The sequence below is a fragment of the Notamacropus eugenii genome, chromosome 1 (assembly GCF_028372415.1).
Source record: "Notamacropus eugenii isolate mMacEug1 chromosome 1, mMacEug1.pri_v2, whole genome shotgun sequence".
Classification (NCBI taxonomy): Eukaryota; Metazoa; Chordata; class Mammalia; order Diprotodontia; family Macropodidae; genus Notamacropus; species Notamacropus eugenii.
The window spans coordinates 491034347-491046866 of record NC_092872.1 but is presented as its reverse complement, the minus strand read 5'-3'; the positions used below and the strand labels follow the sequence as shown (position 1 = coordinate 491046866).

Here is a 12520-nt window from a genome sequence, read left to right as displayed (position 1 = left end):
TCACTGAAGCTTGACAGTGACCTCCAGGAATCCTAAGAAATACAGACTCTGTAGTGCTTGAGTTCAGCACAAGTTATTACCCTTTCCTAGACACAAGCCAGTTTCTTCTGCCTTACAAAATGACTCTACCAATAGATATCAAAAGATCCTGAGAACAACTGCACCAAATCAGAAGGAAAAAAATTAGTTTGATACTTACAGAATCCAAGATTCCTTAGTATTAGAAGGGATCTAAGAAGTCCCCTAATCTAATCTCCAATATCAATGCAAGAATCCCTCCCAGAAGGCTCACTAGCCTCTACACTTTAAAGTTTACAGACTTCCTTCAAACAGCTATTGCTAATAGGAATATCTTTAAAATGAATATGTAAACAGTACTTTAAGCTTCAAGTTGTCTTTATTCAAATATTCTTACAGAGAAAATTAATTTCTTAACATATTACATCAAACTTTTAAAAGACTTTATACAATGAATATGTATTTTCACAACAAAATCTAGTATCTGAACCTGCTTAGTGTCTAGATCTCTGTAGTGGTACCATGCTTTTAAAAATGCATTTACATACACCTTGAACATCCATATGCTTTATCCCACTTCCACAATTACTACTAGGGATGAGATTGTCACTAGAGAACAGATAACTTTTGGCCAAGAAGCTAAAAGCATATGTAGTTAGTTGAGTCGATAGTATTTATTAAATGCAGTATAAATGGGATTAAATTGAGAGAAAATAACCCAGGCAAAGAGTATAAGCTTGCATGCTAGGGCATTTGGGCCAACATTTAAGTCAAAACTGAAGGAGAGAAAAGAGTCAATGTATAGCAGAATTAATCTTCTACATCAAACAGACCAGTTCAGTACTGGAAAAAAAATATATTGGCCTAGCTGCTGAGATTTCAAAGGAGATGGAGGAAGGTGTTGATTCTTCAATCATCCCTGATCCTCTTCTTGGTTGATGAGTTTGCTTCCAATGCTTCTGAGTCCATCTACCATGGTTCTCCACCACCTCGTGCAGTAGGTCACAACTGAGGATTTAGGTTTTATCAAAGGATTGAGTATTCTCCAGGGAGCATGCAGGGGAAACGTCTGGTCTTAGAGACAAAGAGGCTGAAGTTCCATCTTGCCCCACCTACCCCTATAAGGGGAAGTCTCCCTTGTTCTCTGGTATCCACCCAGTTGGGCAACTTCCAAGTGAGTTTTGGTTTGGAAGTTCTCTCAGACAGGGGCTTGAGATTCTCTTGTATGTGCAGATCACCTCGCATTTCCTCATGTATTTCAACATTCTTGACTTCATACTGAGAGTCCTTAGCAGGAATTGAGAGGATGTCTGTTCTGGGCCTTTGCTCCTTGAGCCACATACCACCTTCCTGAGGCCTAAATCTAATCTCCTTCTCAAAAGGAGAAGTTTGGGAGTTGTACTTTGCACAATTCCATGGGGTTCAGTACTGGGGCAACTTGACTTCTTACAGACATAATGAAATATTCCAGGGCTTCAGTGTTCTCAACCCAAGCACCATCTCCTTCTATGCCACTCACTCATTTGAGCCTGCTTTACAGGCTCAAACATACAAAATGTGGTTTTACATGAAAATTTCACATTGGTCCAAGAGACTGGGCCACTGAGCTTCTTGCAGTGATGGTGAAAGCTATAAAAGGAACCTGAACCCACACCAGGAAGCTCTAATTGGGGAGTTTGCCCAGTCTATTTGGAGGGCTCCAAGCTCCCTCCTGAGTGTTCTGAGCTTGATAAATTTGCTGAGGCTGATCTTGAAGGTTGTTCAACTGTTGTAACCTGTGAAGTCATTTCCTCAATGGTGACTTGTCTCTTCTATGAGGATGCCCTCTGCTCCTCCAGGGTCTAATGCACTCTTTTCTACAGGTGCCGACAGCTATTCTTTTAGCTGGGTGCCTGTGTACTCTGTTGTGTTTCACTTTCCAAAGCACCAGAAACAGCCAAAGGAGCACAAATAACACTGTAAAGACATTAACCAGAAATGGTTCTGAAGTATTTAAGGCTAACCATTTTTGGAAGTTATAATTAACATACTGTGTTAATAATGCTGGGCAGCGAGGTGGCACAATAGAGAGAGGATTGAGCCTAGAATCAGGAAGACCTGAATTTAAATCTAATCTCAGACATTCACTAGCTATGTGATCCTGAGCAAGTCACTTAACCCTGTTTGCCTCAGTTTCCTCATCTGTAATAATGAACTGGAGAAGGAAATGGCACTCCAATACCCTTGTCAAGAAAACCCCAAATGGGGTCTCAGAGTCAGATACAACTGAAATGACTGAAAAAATTAGTAATATTGATACTGATATCTTACGCTGACTGCTTTTTAGCTGCAAAATGTTTTTGTTTTGTTCTAATAGCTCTAGGAAATAGGACCCCTCTTTACAAAGGAGGAAACTCAGACCCAAAAAGATTAAGTCCTTTGCTCATAGTCACAAAGCTAAAAACTACCAGGGAAGGAATGTGAATCTATGTGTCCTACCTCTAATAGCAGTGGCCACTAAAGTAGAGAGAAGGATCCTTGCAGGAGTGTATTGACTTACAAAAGCACACATTCTATTGTATTTTTATTTATTTCATTAAACATTTCCCAATTACATTTTAATCTAGTTCCAGCTGTCCTGGGACTCTTTGGAGCCCACATAGTATGTTATGACACCTCTGCTTTAAATCACGCTTTGTCTAATGTCTTTAGGAGTGGTGTTAGGCATAAAACCAAGCCCTTCTGTCCTTTTAGTTATGGTACTATTTCAGCTAGAGCACACTGCCAAATATTACAAGATTAAAACAACTAGGAAACTTTTAGATTATACATCTATATCTGATGGTGTACACTGGGGATAATTTAAGGGTATAAATGTCATGGGACAGTTGCATTCAACAAGTATTTATTAAACGCTTACTACATGCCAAACACTGTGCTGAGTAGTTGAAATTTAAAGAAAAAGCAAAAATAAAAAGTTTCTGACTTCAAATGGTTTACATTCTAATGGAAGTATTCTTTATTTTGTATACATAAAGTATTACTATGTAAACACATATGTTTGTGTGTGTGTGATTGCTAGTCTTGTTAGCATTTGGGTTTTTTTCTGCCCCGAATGAAAAGAGACTACTCATGCAAAGATGTAATGTTAATTATGTTAATGAGAGTTAAAGATCTTCCCCACCCATTAATGGGCCTGCCCATTAAGGGAACCTGAATTAGGAGAGATTTGTTTTGTAGGAAGGCCTACACTTCTTGTTAATTTCTAATGAGGCACTGGTTCTCAAGGGCTGTGATGTTCTCTGGCTCTGAAAAGTGTGTATATAGATATAGATATCTATATCTATCTATATATTTATATATATAATGTAGACTATAGACTATCCTTAAGGAGGAAAAGAAATCTTCAAGTGGAATCTAGATTGGCTACTTGTCATTGATTTGTAAAGATTTCTGAACAGATAAAACATTAAACTAGGTAATCTCAAGTCCTTTCTAACTCTGAGATTTTATGATTCTACATCAAGTAGTAATAATTATGATTCTACATGAAGTGGTAATATTTTTTAGATCATGCTCATTTCTAAAAGTTCTATACTAGAACTTTGTTTAATACTATAGAGCAGAGATTACCAAACTTATTTTGGCCTACCACCCCTATTTAAAATAAATTACTCAGCAGCCTGCTGAAAATCTTTAACCCTTTTGGAATTTTTTTTGAAATTTCCATCATTTTGAAAGAATATTATTTTTAAATGATACATCTTAAATTTAATAATTTACTGTAAATTTGTGGGGTTTGTCCTGCATTGAAAATTTGGTGATGCAATAATGTATCATGTAACCATGTAGGATCATATTGTAAACAAGTTATTACATGCATATATGCTTGCTGATGCATGCTGGACTTCCCGACAACGAACGACACACTTGCCTGCCAACACTTGCTTGCTAAGACCTGTTGGCAGATTTGACCACTGACCAGTTACAACTTGTCTTTTGTATGTTTATTTGGAAAGTAATATAATCACTATGACTTTAACTCTGTAACAACAGATAAAACAGGTACAAGTGGTTTTTTATCAAAATTTTTTTTTCCTTATGCGCCCTTATTTTATTCAACACTCTCCCATGGCACCCAAGGTTACTACTGCGCCCCTGGATCATTCTAGTACCCCTACAGGGTGATATTGCCCACTTTGGGAACCTCTGCAAATTCAGAGCCAATTTTAGTTACAGCAGACTAAGCCAGTCACTACCCCTGGAACAAGTCTAAAAAGGATGTTGTTAATGTAACTATAACTTACCTAAACAGACTAAAGTTACTGGGACCATTGTTTTATCCAATACATTTCCCTGAGATGCTGGCAAGAAGGTAGGCTGACAGCCAGAATCCGAGATGTTCCACACAGGAAATCCCTTTAGGGTTATTGTACTATGGCAAGTGACTGATGAAGCATCTTCTAACAGCGACACATTGAGAAACTCTGGAAAAAAAACAGCAAGTTTACCACAATCATACAAAGGCAAATTTATTTCATAATCACACAAATCAAAATTAGAATATATATCTAGCCTGTTGCTAGTTAAAATTTTATCCAACAACCTCAGTGACTAAAAGAAAAACTAGAGTTTACATGTTCATGTATGAAATACATGTATTCAAGGAATGTACAAGACATGCAAATAAAAGGATGTTACTAGATGTTACTCAGTTTTCTTCCAAAGTCCAATAACTAGAAATATAATAATACATCAAGAGGAGGAAATAGATATGTACTTGGCATAAGACGAGACTCTTTTCAAACCTTAATTGCTGAAGCAACAATTTATACACAGTGAAATATGGATGAAACCCTGATTTGTTCATAAAAGCACGATCCCGCTTCTTTATTCTTTCAGCTTATATATAAGAACATTTTTTTCAACAATCTTTACTATTTTTTATTCCAAACCCCTTCACCACCATAATTCCAAATTATTAAATGTCCAACGAGCTTATGAAATTTCCAAGTTAAAATAATTTCTCATTATACTACATGAATTATAAAATAATTATACCCTTTAACCCAATAATGTCCCTATTTGGGAATAGGTAGTAAAAATATTATCAAATACTTAATTACTTCAAAGACCCATGAGTTCATCACTGGGGACTCTCTCTACTAACCAAGACTGCAAATATTCTACAATGGAATACATGATTTTTTAATTAAAATAAAATTTTATTGATATATTTTGTTCCTATGTCACTTATCTTTACTAATGTAACCCTCCCCATTTCTCTTCCCAGAGAGCCATCCTCATCAAAGATTAAAAAAAAAATTAAGGAAAAAAAGTTCAACAAAACTTAATGAAAAAGTCTAATATGATACACAGTGTTTCCCAGTAAGTCCCTGACCTTGGAAAAGAAGGGGAAAAGTACTTTCTTATTATCTCTTCTTCAGGCCAAGCTTGAATATTATAATTTCAAAGCATTCAGTTTTGTTTCGTTATTGTTCTTTCATTACATTGCTACAGTCACTGTGTATCCTATTTTCCTGGTTCTACTTACCGCATTCTGTATCATTTCAATTAAGTCTTCCCATTAATAATATACATAATTTCTAACAGCACAATAATTCATTAGTTTAGCCATTTTCCAATGGATGAACCTTTACTTTGTGTCTACTTCTTTACTACCACAAAAAAGTACTATTAATGTTTCTGTGAAATGAATTGAATTTTGCCTTCTGTGCCAATTTGCTGCATGTGAGGCGAAATCTCAGAACTATTTTGATTTATATTTCTTTTATTAGTGTAATTTGGAGCATTCTTACATATAGTTGTCAGTAGTCTGCAATATTTTGAGAAATGTGTTAATATTTGACCACTGATGCTTTGGAGAATACTTTTGGGTTTTAACCTGTTGTCTACATGTCTTGGAGAAACATAAAACCCTTGTAATTTCATATAAATAAAAATTGCCTATTTTATCTTTTGTAATTATCTCTATTCCTTGTTTGATTAAAAACAATACCCTCTTACCATAGCTATAAAAGGTAGCTGATCTGACTCTCCTCTATTTTTTGGTTTGATCTTTAATATTCAGGTCCATTTTTAATTTACTGTGATATATTTTGGAAAGTGCTGATCTAAATCTCTTGCCTACCAGATCACTTTCCAGTTTTCCCAGCAGTTCTTGTCAAATAAAGGCTTTCCAGTTTTCCCAAGAGTTGTCAAATAAAGAATTCTTTCATAGGTACTTTATATTTGGTATTTTATGGGTTAATAAGTTCAGCATTCTTCCTTATTCAGTTTGTTACATTGATCTACTTGTCTGGTGTTTTTTTACCAGTACCAAATAGCTTTCGGGTTTTTTTGGTTTGTTTTTTTTTTTGAGGTCTACATCTCCTTTCAACATTCAAGTTCTTTTGTTACATCAAGTTAATTTTGTTATTTCATCTAACCCCATAAAGTGCCCTCTTGGTACTTCTATAGTATTAAATTTGTAAAATTATTTGAGTAGTATTACCACTTCAATTATCTCAACATAGTCACAACTATGAGCAATGAACAATTTTTTTTTAAGGAGTGTTTTGCGATTGTACTTCTAAAGTATTCAATATGCTTCAGAAGTTTGATTTCTAAATACTTCACGCATTTTGTAGCTATTTAGAATGGGATCTGCCTTTCTATTATTCCTTCTTGAATTTTGTTATGACCAAATAGAAATATTGATTTTTGTGGGTTCATTTTATACATGGTTCCTTGCGAGGATCCTAACTTTTTCAATTAGTTTCTAAGGTGATTCTTTAAGATTTTTTCTAAGCACATTATCATAACATCAGCAAATAGGGATAGCTTTGTTTCTTTACATATGACTGTGTAACATTAATTTCTTTCTCTTATTGCTATTGCTAGCATTTCTAGAATTCCATCAAATAACATGGAACTATGCTAAATTAACTATGTCAAATCTTTGCTTTACTAGAAAAGACCTTTTAAATTTGCTAGTGCCCCAAATGTATTGCTTTATGGCCAACCCAATAAAGAGACTGTCCAAACTTGGTCAGAGTGATTCTCCAATGACAAATACTGTCCATCCTGGCCCAAGCTAGAAATCTCTCTAGCTTGATGGGACCTACTAGAGCTTGTCTTCCATCAGCATGGTTTTCAAGAACCCAAGTATCACCTATGCACTACAATGGACACTGAAATAAGATTTTAATGTAAAATATTATTAAGGAAATGGTTAATGAACATCTGGAAAAAAAGTGGTATTCACAAGGATCTAGCATGGCTTCAATGACAAGAGGTCATGTAATTAAATTCCTTCTCTTCATCGCAGGTCAAGGGGAATGGGGAAACAGGGGAACTGTGGAGAAAGATGTGGAACATGCATATAATGCTATATTCAATATTTTGGTTAGTTTTTACTGAGCTCTTTTTTTTCTTAAAGAGATGGTTTATAAGATAGCAGAAAGGAGCAAGATATGATGTAATATATAATTATATAATAATGTAATTTCACAAATGAAATTGATGTAAAGAAAATTATCACAAAAAGCTTTAAAAAACAAGAGAGGTAACCTTGTACAGAGAATATTTATAAATAAAGCATCTTTAATCAAATTATTAAGTTTTTTTAAAAAGCTGGAGAAAGAGTGGCTACAGAAATATGTACACAAACATTTCTTTGGTGGTAAATCTAAAAGTGAATGATGTAAAAAAAGGGCATAGATAAAATTTTATTTATAAAAAAAGTGTTGCTAGACTAATCTTTTTAACAAGGCTAATAAATTGATATATCAGAAACATATAGTTACCAAGATTTTAATCAAGTGCTTGATAAAGTATTTGATGTTATTCTTATGGAAAAGCTGGAAAGAAAACACCAAAATGGTCGTACAATTAGATGAATTTACAACTGATTGAATAGCCAGACTCAAAGAGTCACCCTGTGAATGGTTCCATGTCATCTGTCTCCACTGCAGTCCACTGAAGTGTTCCAGGGATCTATAGCCTTTGCCACACTTTATTGGAGAATGACTTAAAGGCATAGATGCTCACAACATCTGCAGAAAACACAAAGCTGGATCAGTTAATACAATGAATGATAGTCAGGATCTAAAAAGACCTTAAGAGGCTAGCGTATTATGCTGAATTTGTCAAGATGAAATGTAACTAGGAAAGTTGTGAAGTCCTATATTTGAGTTCAAAAAACTGCCTTCATTAAGTACAAGATGGGGAAACATAATTAGACAGCAACTTGTATTAAAGAGATCTGAGAGTTTTGGTGGAAAGTTATAGTAGCCCCCCAAAAATCCTGATGTGATCTTGGGCTACATTATGCAAAGCATAGCTTTCTAGGAAAAAGGGGATGATGGACCTGCTGGACCCTACCTTGGTGAGATCACAACTGGAGTGTTGTGTTCAATTCTGGGGTCCACCTTTTAGGAAGCACACTAGTAAGCTGAATAATATCTGGAGGAGAGAAACCAGAATATTAATGGCCCTCAGGATCCTGTTCAAGGAAGATTTGTTCAAAGAGATTTTTATCTTGGAGAGGACTTAGACAGGAAGGGCTTAAATTTGAGTATTTGAAGGATTATCATGCAAAACTGGACCTGTTCCACTTGGCCACAGAGGACAGAAATTGCAAAAAAGCAAATCTAGACTTCATATCAGAAAAACTTTCCTAAGAATTAAAACTATCCAAAAGTAAAATAGACTGCCTTGACAAAGCATCCATCTCTCAATGGAGTTCTTCAAGCCAAGGCTAGATTGACCTTTTGTTGAGCTTGTTATGGTATGGATTGTTTTTCAAATATGGGTAGCACAATATGGTCATTGAAATCCTTTCTAACTCTGAAATTTGTGATTTTGAAATTTAAAATAAGCTACTCTTTTGATTTAAAACTACAAATCTCAAAACCAAAAGTGACATTAGAAATCATCTAGATTCTTTTAGAGATGAAGAAACTGAGGCCCAGAAATGTTAAGACATATGCAAAATGTTTTAGAGTTGGTCAATGATTGTTACTTGCAAAAAGCCTAAATTTTTTTTCTTCCAGCTCTCAGTGTGATCCTCACCTCTCACTCTGAATGCAACTGGTACTTTGATGGACAAAAAAAAATTAGACAATCTCTTTAGGACCAGGCCTCTTCATTAATTCACCGTGGTGATTTGTATTTTCCTATCCAAGTGGCATTTAATGGACTACCTAGTTTTCCTGGTCAAGATTAGAATTCTATTCTTTTAAGAACCTATAATGTTGAGTCAAGTAATATACTCAGCTATCAGTCAAGTGAAATATGTACTTTTTACAAGTCAGATATTTTAGCCTTCATCAAAACACAGTGAAGAAGTAGCAACGCTAATAACATTTTGCATACCAAGAGATCACTGAAAAGAACAGACTCTCTCCCCCATCACAAAATAAAAACATTTGAACCATGGTTTCAAATTATATGTAACATTAAAAATTTTTTCCACATCAATATTTTATGATTTCAATATTAAATTCAAACCAACATTCAAGCACCTATTATATGGAAGGTATACTGGAGTCTCATCTTAAAGGTTTAGGTAATTCATATCCAACAAAGTATCCAAATATGTGTATAAATATTTTTTAAAACCAAGTCAGTAAGAAAAATTAGTTTCATATGGAGAAACTAAGGGGTTTCACCCTTAAGTGTATTTTAAATGATTTGATTAATACACCGATTCAGGAATACTTTTTTTATTTAAAGCAAAGTTTACCTTAAATGGAATTGTCAATATTCACTATTAATAGTACAGATCTCTCTCAATGTTACCTTGCAGAAAGGCTCCAAAATCTTGAAGTTCACATGAACAATCCCATGAGTTTCATAGATGGGGATCTGAGGCCACTGAAGATCTCTCTTTTCAAGACAGAAAGATTGTTCCTAGATAGATCTAAGAACTTTAATTTTGATAAATTCCTTGGACTTTCCACTGCAATCATGTGGATTCTTTTATTTGCCAAATTAAGAGTGGTTAAGTTGGAGAAACTGGATAACATATATGGCCCTACCTCCTTGATGCTGTTTAATGATACTGTTAAATTTTCTAAGTGCCCTGGAGTAGAAAACCAGGAACCCAATACAGTTGTCAGATTATTGTGATATAAACTGAGTTTGCTGAGATTTTGAAAAGCAGAAAAGGCTCCAGGCTCAATCCTCATAATCTCACTGTTGGCTATGGCTAGACTAGTGACAGAATTTAAATTGGGACTTTTGAACACAGTTGAATTGATCACTGTGACTTTAGTTACAACAAAAAAAATAGAAGTCAGACTTTCTGGAAAATCTATAAAGCAAAAACAAAGTAACAATACTTAGGAACAGTAAAGTATTGATATGGATGTTTCTGGGGCTAAATTGAGGTTAATGGGGGTTTAAAATAACCATTCAAACTTCAAGGAAAATTTTCATAAACTGTGTTATTCTACTTTTTCTGGTGAAATAAGCAAAATATGAAAATATTTCTATGAAGGTTCTATAGTACCTCAGGGACATTCTCAATTACAATGGATATTCTTTGAAATGTAAAAGGCTAGGCAATTGGGCTGAGTGTATGCCCCATGACATCAACAAGAATTTTTTTGTAGTTGTTTCTGTTGGATGTTGGTTTTAATCCCTGATGGCTTGCAGACTTTATCTCTGACTTGAAAGTCAAATGGAGGAGGAAAAAATCTCCAAAACTTAATGTTTCTGATTACTCTGCTTCTAAGTGACCTAGGCTTTACTGTACTTCTGCTACTTAAAATCAAACCACAATGAGGGAAAATCAGTTGAATAAACCTCTTACTTAAAACGTAAACATTAACACTAGAAAAACATGTCTACAGACAAAAGCATTGTGAATAGTGAGAGGAAAAATACTAGAGAATCAGGGTATTTGGCTTCCAGTTTTGGCTGCCACAAATCGTATCTCTGCGATTACAGACAAATCATTTCACATTTTAGGGATTTTCCCCTTCCTAAAATGAGATTGGACTAGATAACCTCTAAGATCCCATCCAGATCCAACAATGTGTGACTCCATAGTTATAATCTTTTTAGAAGTGCTTTCTTCCCCAGGGATAAGCTAGTTAACACGAACTACTGCACTATATTTCCCAAGGAGAGAATCAGAAGAGCCCTCAGTAGCCATTTTATCTCAACTCATAAAGTATTCCTGAGAATAACATACATGACAAGTAGCCATTCAGCCTTTACTCAAAAGTCCTCCACGCCTCTAGAGGTAGCTTATTCCTGTTTTGGAGAGCTTTAAGTGTTAGGAGGTTTCTTTCTGACACCAAAACTGTATGTGTCTGTTTTGCAACTTCTGTCACTAGTGGTTTTATCTTTTAGGTTCAAATAAAATAAATCTAATCCCTCAGAATCACACATAGGCAACTACAGGCATCACATAAAGCTATTTATAAGATCTGCATATGCTAGGCAACTGAGGGATAACATTTGGAAAACTTATAAAAAATATTAGACCAAACAATTAAATTAAATTGGGAGAGGGGGTAAAGGTATTCAAGCTTACCACGAGGATTGAAGAACAAAAAAACTCTGTTTCTTGCACACATTGGAACGAAGCAAGCTTCATTAGTCCACCGATTAGGAGAAAATATATTACTAGCAAAATAAACCCCCTCCAAAAACAAACACTATCAAATCAGATAACAAATTAATGGTCTGATGACAAATTGTTCTCATGAAAAGTCCCTCCAAGATCAATGCCCAGGCTCAATTAGAAAAATAGCCATTCTAACATGTCACACCCTGCTATTTGTAAACATTTATGAACAAAACATCTGCTAAATCAGTTTGGAAGATCTTTGGTTGATAGTCTAGTTAAAATTTATTTTGTGGTTATCTGGGCAGCATAACTTTGTCATTGATGATTTTAACCTATGTCAAAAGCTCTTTCAAATAAAATTCAACAATCAGAATGTTACTCACCCTTCAAGACAACATGAATTTGTTTTTCCCACTTTTAAAAAGGAAGCAGAGCTTTGGTAACACTGGAAAAATGAAATTTTGTATGAAAATGTTGCCTATCATGAGAGATGATAACACAAAGGATTACTGCTAGCCAAAGAACAAGTTAGAACCTATTAAATGGACTTTTTCTCAACCTGGATGCTCTTGTTGTAGTAACAGAGCAGTGACCTAAAAATGCAGTCAACTGTGTGAAAGCTTATCATTTGCATAAACTAATAAAGTCCTTAAGTAAAATGTCATAAAAGCAAATATATCTGGACAGGTTAGTCTGTCCAACTAATCAAAACTATAGTTAAAACTTTCATTTCTCTCAAAGGATAGCCTGGGCATGTATTCCTGGTCCTAAAACTAGCCTTTGGTTCAGTAGGTCAAAATCACAGAATTTTGGCCCTAACATCAACTAGTCCAGCTCCCTTTCATTGCATATATGAAGTGAACCAAATTCCCTGAGGTCACCTGCTTGATAGTAGCAGAACCAGGTCTAAAAACACATACTTCCTAACTCACAACCCAA

At 34.9% G+C, this 12520-nt stretch overlaps 1 long non-coding RNA gene across 1 annotated transcript; it reads right to left on the bottom strand.

Moving 5' to 3' along the window:
- Window positions 1-383: 383 nt before the first annotated feature.
- On the bottom strand, window positions 384-7434 carry LOC140519689 (uncharacterized). The gene is made up of 2 exons (XR_011972267.1): window positions 4305-7434; window positions 384-1974 (listed from the first exon to the last, which is right to left on the bottom strand). It is a non-coding gene; the product is annotated as an uncharacterized lncRNA (long non-coding RNA).
- Window positions 7435-12520: the final 5086 nt, after the last annotated feature.